At 41.1% G+C, this 8333-nt stretch overlaps 1 long non-coding RNA gene across 1 annotated transcript in view; it reads right to left on the reverse strand.

Moving 5' to 3' along the window:
• Window positions 1-1155, reverse strand: part of LOC116661316 — a 63383-nt gene extending 62228 nt beyond the window's left edge. Inside the window, exon 1 of the long non-coding RNA XR_004317191.1 lies at window positions 758-1155. This is a non-coding gene — a long non-coding RNA (uncharacterized LOC116661316). The remainder of the gene's footprint in view (window positions 1-757) is intronic.
• Between the last annotated feature and the right edge of the window lie 7178 nt (window positions 1156-8333).

The raw sequence follows: 8333 nt of genomic DNA on the forward strand, positions 1-8333 counted from the left end.
ATTCATCAGTAAATCTTGCTGGCTCTCCTTTCAAAGTATATCCAGAACCAGCCCATTGCTTTCTGTCTGTCCTGCTCAGGCCACCATCATCTCTTGCCTGGATTATTGCTAGTATTTTCCAGCTGATCTCCTCCCTTGTCTCCTACCCTATTGTCTACACAGAGCAGAGTGATCCTTTAAAATAATAAGTCAGCTCTCTTCACTATTCCACTCTCAACTCTCCCCATAGAACTCAGAATGAAAAGCTGGAGGTCTGACAGTACCCCATCAGGTTCTCCATGATCTGACCACATCCCTCCTTACTTCTCTCACATCCTATGCTTGCAGTTTCCCCCTCATTCACACGCTCTGGCCACACCAGCCTCCTTGAGCCTCTTTTCATTCCTAAACCCATTTCTGCCTCAGTGCCTTTGTACAGGCTATTTCCGCAGCCTGGAATACTTTCCCCCGGTTGTCTCTGGGGCTCACTCCCTCAGTCTGTTCACGTCTCTGCTCAAATGTCTACGAAAGGGGCTTCCCCAGCTCCCTCGCCAAAAGATACATGGAGTGGAGAGGGTATAGCTCAGTGTTAGAACACGTGCTTGGCATGCATGAGGTCCTGGGTTCAATCCCCAGTACCTCCATTTAAACAAACAAACAAACAAACAAACCTAATTACCTCCTACCCCCACCAAAAAGCAAAACAAAACAAAATTTTTAATTAAAAAAAAAAATTAAATGCACAACTGTGACCCACATTCATTTCCAATCTCCTTACCTCGTTTCACTTTTTTGGCTTTGGCATTTATCATCCTTGGTGATTTCTTTATATTTTCCAACTCTTTGCTAAAACCTTTGCTCTGTGCAGCTATACTCCTCATGAGTTCTCTGAACATCTTCACCATCATCCTTCCAAACTCTTTCTCAGACAGATTGTCTATCTCCTCGTCACATTTATTCCTCTGGGATTTTATCTTGTGCCTTGGCCTGGGAGATATTCCTCTGCCGCCTCATACTGTCTATCTTTGGATTAGCATTTTTAGGTAGGTTAGCTATGTTTCTCAACCTTGGAGACGTGTCCCTCTGGGAGACATCCTGTGCATCACAGCAGTACACTCTTCTCTTGTCACCCAAGGGCCAGGGTCCAGCAGGTCCCAGGGTGGAGTCTGGCCTGTGTTTGTGGGTTCCTTCCACAGGCTTTGGGATTGTTGTTTTCTTATTTCTGGTATCTGCCCCCTGGTGGATGAGGCTGGACTAGAGGCTTGTGCAGGTTTCCTGGCAGGAGGAGCAGGTGCCTGCCCACTGCTGGGTGAAGCTTGGCCCTGGACCTCTGGTGGGTAGGGCCGTGTCTAGAGGTGTTTGTGGCTCAGGGAGTCTGCTGATGGGTGGGGCTGCGTTGGCACCAGTATGTTGTTTGGCCTGAGGCTTCCCAGCTCTTAAGCCTACAGGCTGTTGGGGGGGGCTAGGTCTTGGTGCTACTGATTCAATCAAGATGTCAGCCTCCAGGCAAGCTCACTTAGATGAACACTCCTGGAATGACTGGAATGTCCGTCACCGGCTTTTTTGTCCCCAAGGTGAGCCACAGGCGTCCCCTACCTCCCCAGGAGAACTTCCAAAACCAGCAGGCAGGCCTGGCCCAGGTTCCCATGAAATCACTGCTCTGCCCTTGGGCCTGGCAACGTGAAATTGTGTGTGCGCGTCACAGGAGAATGAAGTCTGAGTCCCGTGGGGCTACTCGGCCCTAACAACCAGATGTCCTGGGGTCTCCTCCTCCTCCCAATGCCACCTGGGGCTGGGGAGCCTGGCGTGGGGCTCAGAACCCTCACTCCTGTGGGACGGCCTCTGCGACTTAATTCTTCTTCAGCTTGTGGGTCACCCACCCCGGCGGGTACCGGCCAGATTATTTCACAAGCACGCCCCTCCTACCTTCCCACTCTGGTTCCCTCCTTATGTTTCCAGGTGAAGAAGATCTTTTTTGCTAGGTTCTAGTCTTTTTTTCGATGGTTGTTTAGCAGTCAGCGGTGATTTCGTTGCAGCCGCGAGGAGAGGCGAGCTCCCGGCCCCGCGGCTCCGCCATCTTGACTGGAAAGCCCCACCCCTGGCAGCGTCTTCTTTACGCGTTTGTTGATTGCTTCCCTCCCTCCACCAGGAGGCAAGCGCCACGCCGGAAGAAATTCTTTTTCTATCAACCGTTACATCCCCGGTACCAGAAATAGTATCTGGTCTGCTGTAGGACCTTGGTAACTATTCTGTGACTACGTGAATAAACTGATTGAAAGGTAAACACTTTAGTCTGTAAAAAAACAAAATTGACTAATTTTCCACCCCCTGGAATTATGCTCCTCAGCCTTCACCTTTAAGGTACAACATTTATGCAATATTTACTTCAAGAGAATTTTATGATAATTTATTTTGGTAAAAGTTACCCAAAAGACTGTTTCTGCACAAGTTTTTGTTTCAGACTCCCAATAAAATTCTACGAAACTCTCAGTCCACCCCCCTCCCTTCCCCCACACGCATTCTTCCTCAAGCCCAAGGTTCCCAAGAACCCTGAGCCTGAGAAACACGGTCTTTCTGAGTGACTGTAGGCACAGAAAGAGCTGCCAAGTCCATATAACAAACTGACTGGCCACAGGTGGTCGCAACGTTACACAAAGAATGTACATTTTTCAACACTGTGGTAACTGCACAGAGTGGTTCTGCCTGTTTGAAATTACCACAGCTAATTAATGCAGCTCGAGGGTTCTCACAGTTGATAAATACAAGAGATAGAAATAGTTTGAGAGTTAGGTAAAGGACCCAGTATGAAAATAGCTTTGGAGAGGACACTAATGAACTCATCTACAAAACAGAAACAGACTCATAGACTTAATAAACATCTTATGGTTACCGGGGGGGGAGGGGTGGTGATAAATTTGGGAGTTTGAGATTTCCAAATGTTGGCCACAATATGTAAAAATAGATTTTAAAAAAAGTTTCTTCTGTATAGCGCAGAGGACTATATTCAATATCTTGCAATAACCTTTAATGAAAAAGAATATGAAAACGAATATATGTATGTATATGCATGACTGGGACATTGTGCTGTACACCAGAAATTGACACATTGTAACTGACTGTACTCCAATTAAAAAAGAAAAAAAAAAAGAAAATAGCTTTGGAAAAATACTCGGCAGTACACTGCCACCATTCATCCCTTTCACTGAAAAACTGTATTAGTGCCTAAAATGACTCCTCTCACTAACTTTCCACCCAACTCAATTTAATTTAACTCAATTTAGGCTTAGATGCTTATACTCTGAACTCCACTGTCTTTGCGCTTTTGAAAGACTAATGACATTGATAGTTGAACCCGTGGACCATGTTTTCCAATGTTATTTGTTGGACTGAGGCTTGCAATGAAAAGCAACTATTAAAAAAATAAATGCGTGGCGAGATTAGAGCCCACATTTTGAAATGTCAGTAAATACAGTATTTGTGTGACAGATTATAATGACTTGTAAAAGGCGGCCATATGTGTATCAAGCTCTCAGTCTTCCTAATGTTTTTTTCTTTAAAAATCTTTTATTTTTAAATCTGGAGGGGAAAAAAAAAACCACCAGGCATTAAACAAGAACTATCTTTCAAAATTTTTGAGGAATTCAGACAGAAATCCAGCGTCCTCAGCCCGCGGATTTTTCTCTTTCAAAGAGAAACCAGGGGAACATTTCCAGCTTGTGCGCTAGTGTTATATCACAACATTTAGGGCTATAGAAAGATTTAAGAAAAAGAAATCAAGGCTAGAACATTAGAGTCAGTTCTTCAGTCTTTAATGTACTGTTTCACTACTTAACAGTGCCTAAAGGTAGTTTGCCGGTGTAATCTCAGAAATAGCACCATTAACAGAATTTTACATGCCTAGGTCACTTTCCTTTGATCCCAAAGAAGTCTTAAAACATCATACAAACAACAGACTTGAGGCTACATCCCTGAACGACAGCCACTTCTGGGGAGTAGAGGTGGTACCTGACATAGCAACAGAACGTGCAGAACAATTTCAGACAAAGAACAAAAGCAAACGAGGGTCCTTCTGAAAACCGCCAAGGATGTAAAGTGTTTTCAGAGAGTGAAATCAAACACAACAGCCTAAGGCCGGTGGAGAATTTTCCTCGGAGATAGAACCTCTGCTTAAAAGTGATTAAGTACTTAATGGTCATCACAGACCTCCACATTTCATGGTCCTATGTCCATAAACCACGTCTCCAAATGCACTGAAATTATATCTCAGACATAAGCTTTCTTTTGTTCTAATGCCAGTTTGTAAGAGATCTTTGCGTGAACAAAAGCTTCTGTCTTTACAATAACCCATCGTTCTTTAGAAAAAGCAAGCAATACACTTTTGGGATGCCAAACCACACAATAGAGGAAACCAAGTAATTCCAGCGAGGTTTGACGAGTCCTCCGCAAATCCTACAACAATTCTAGTCACCTGTCACTCAGGAAGTATCTCATAAAGAACAGCGTGGCATCGCTACTGTCTATCACCTGCGATATTCCTCTTGGTTCACTTGAGATTTTTTTTTTAAAATATATAATGAATGCATTCAATAATTGTTTGAATTGCTGCTGTGCATTCTCTCGTAAATGGTTTATGGATAACCATCAATTGGTTCTGCTCATCAGTCTAACAAGTTCAATGTACTGCTCTGAGCAAAGGATGACTATTTATTTAACAGATCTTGGCAGGAAAATTTGTTGCATGCCACAACTTTACAAAGAACATTAAAATCAATGACAATTTATAAACCAAAGGCTGGGAATTATGCTTTGGATTCCCATAATTCATCAGAATAAAGCTGTCAGATACCTTTTATTATAAATTAATAGCATGTTGTTTAAGAGCGCTCCGGAGCAGATGTTTTGCTAGTTCAGTACTGACATCTAGTGGACAATTGAAAAAACATTCTCCCATCTCCTCCCAACTCTGGATTTTCCCCTTTCCCAAAAGATGTTTGCTGCTGCTGCCTCGGTCAGAAGATTTTTATCATGCAAGAAGCTGCACTTAAATTTAGGTTTTGTGTATTTGTGTTTGAGTTTACAAATACAAGTTTGAAATTTTAGTGATAAACATTGGCAATGTGTATTTATCATAATTTAAAACCTACTCAGCTTTTTTTAAAAAAATCTGTTTCTATATTTTAAACATTTTAGGATTCTGCACACTTGACTTAATTACTTCAATTCTCTACTATTAAATTTACTATTTTAAGCATCAAACTTCCAACTCCAATGTTCTCATAAAGAAATAGTAAAATAATTCTAAATATAGTTCTAAAATAAGCATCTACTTAGCTTGTATGTGATTAAAAGTTAGGGTTCAACTTAATTATTGTGAATTTTCCTCTCCAGTTTAATATGATTCGTGAATGGCTAAAATATTGCAAAAAGAGAGAGAGAGTTTGAGAGAGAAACTACTTAAATCCATAAGCCAGAAAGAGAAAGAAAAATACCATATGATATCACTTGTATGTGGAATCCAAAATAAAAGACAAATGAACTTATTTACAAAATAGAAACAGACTCACAGACACAGAAAACAAACTTACGGTTACTGCGGGTTGGCGGGGGAAGAGGTAGGAAGGAATAAACTGGGAGTCTGAGATTTGCAGAGACTAACTAATATATATGAAATAGATGTAAAATAGATCATACTATATAGCTTAGGGTTATATTCAATACCTTACAGTAACTTACAGTGAAAACAAAGATATGTATGTTCATGTATGACTGAAGCACTATGCTGTAACCAGAAATTGATGCAACATTGTGAACTGACTTCAATTAAAACTATATATATATATAATAAACTTCAATAAATATATATATATAAAAGAAACTACTTAAATCCATTGTTCGTGGATTTTGCTTCCTTCTGTTTAGTTTACACAATAACATTCCATGGTCATTAACGTATTAAAAAACTGAAAAACACCCTCATGTACACTGGCAACCTCTCAGATACACAGTCTTGGCAAAGGTACCACCGGGAGCTGGCTAGGAAATTTTTATGCCCCAGATAAGGGGCCAGTCTGAGACTTTCAAGTGTTCCAGGTGACCTGATCTGGACCCGCGCTGGACTTTTGACTATTCAGGGGATTTAGGAGGCTAAAGAGGGCATCCTCTTCAGAGCCTTTTAGAATTTAGAGTTCCTGCAAGTGAAGAAAAGAGAAATGAAACTAGTGTTTCCTGTGTATTTGCTTTTGTGTCTGGCCCCACAGTAGGCATTTTACACATGAGATGAATGAAGCGTGGATCAAGGATGAACACTGGTCCAACTTCATGCGCCTTAAATACAACACGGGTGATGTGCTACAGGACGGGCATCAAGCTGAAGTTTCTAGGCAAGAAGGAATAATCTCTCCACGTTGACTTTTACTGGAAGACGAGGGTAAAACTCAACCGGAATCATAATCTCCCTCATTCCACTTTCCCGAATTATAAAATGTGAAGTTTATAAAATCCATTTTAGGTTACTTTGAAAGCAACCCATGACAATTACTTTAGAAGGCCTATGTGATTATTATGAAGGTGAATAAATAGAACAGAACATAATAGCCTCTCACAATAAAGAGAAATCAACTTCAGAAATTCTTTATGTGAAAGTGGGGGGTAAACTTACTTAAAGCAAAGCCCATAATTTTTTTTACAGAGTAACATAAAAGGAACTATTTCAGGATTTTCTTGTTTAAGAAATTCTTCAATCCAGTCCGAACCATCAAATTGCCATTTGAACATCTTTCTAAATAAGCTTTTTGCAAGTCATTTAAAAAAAAAAATTCATTGCATGAGTAAGGACAACTGAGTAGCATTTTATTAACTAACTTATTCTCTCAATGGGCAGCTTTTTTATATTAATGAAAAGACAAACTATGCTATCTTCTGTTATCATAAATACCTAACTTTAGTTCTTTTAATAAAAGAACCCCCATCACCCCTCTTCGTCTTTGAGTAAATTTCCCTCATTCTAAAAATAATTTTTGACTCTCCAGTCATTCTGAATCTTATATTCTCATCTAATCTATAGACCTGCACAAACTCCCCTCTGTATGGAGACATTTCAAAGACCCCCACTGATGGACCACCAACTCACATTTAGCCCTGGAAGCGGTGAGAAGAGCTGGTCAGAGGAGGCAGGGCTTGGGCACCAGATAGACAGGACATTCCAAAACTGGACAAATGCAAGTCTAGAAGCTTAGGGTGGGTATTTTTTTTAATCCTTATTTTTTTATTGAAGTGTAGTTGATTTATCATGTTAGTTTCAGGTGTACAGCAAAGCAATTCAGTTATACATACACACACGTAGATTTTTTTTTTCAGATTCTTTTCCATTATAAGAAATTAAATATAGTTCCCTGTGCTATACAACAAATTTTATTTACAAACAAATAGATTCATGGACATAGAAAAAAACTCCAGTTACAAGCAGGGAAACGGAGGGAGGGATAAATTAGGAGTATGGGATTAATAGATACACATGACTGTATATAAACTAGATAAGCAGCAAATGTGGGTGCTTTAAGTCAGAAGGAAATAGGTTAAGTTGAGTAAAAAAAAACTTCTTAATGTGGAAAGGACAACAAGCAAATGGGACCCGCAGGTCTAAAAGGAATGATCACGTGGAGGAGACAATACTGAACTCTAATCCTTGGAAGAGTCACTGTCCCTTCACGCACTCCCCGCCGCGCAGACAAGTTGGGCAGAAAAGTGCACCAGGAGAACCAGAGACCTGCAAGGCCAACTTCCTCCTTTTTAACATAAGGTCAAGTTACAACAGCTTTTATTAAAGCCTTCCTCTCACTGTTATTATTTTAGATTGTGAGTGAAGTAAACAGAATCATTACAGATTAGATCCAGAAGGGACCTCAAAGAACACTTCATCCAACCTCTCAGCCCAGACAAGGGAATGAGACCTGGAGAGGTTAGGGGTGTTGGATGCAGTGATACAGTAATGGAGTGCCACTGCGTGATGGGATGGGAGGTCGTCAGGGCTGAGACTGTAGGAAGCCATCAAGCCCGGGAAAGATTCAGGGCCCGGAGGGATGAGGTGGGTTTAGGAAGAAAGATTAGGAGAGAGCCATGGGAACAGGGAAGACCTGTCCCAGAACTGCTGGGCAGGCAGAGCCAAAATTCTCCAAAGAGGGGAGCGGGACACAGCCAGGTGCCCAAGACAGAACCAAGCTTTTTTTTTTTAATCAGAACTCAAGGAGGCAAGCAGCCCAAGAAAGGAATGCAGAGCAAGGCAGATAAATAAGTACCTGGAGACCCACAAAAGGAAAAAGAACAGTCAAGCTCACAGTCCAAAGCAAGACTTCAAC

The sequence above is a fragment of the Camelus ferus genome, chromosome 34 (genome assembly GCF_009834535.1).
Source record: "Camelus ferus isolate YT-003-E chromosome 34, BCGSAC_Cfer_1.0, whole genome shotgun sequence".
NCBI lineage: Eukaryota > Metazoa > Chordata > Mammalia > Artiodactyla > Camelidae > Camelus > Camelus ferus.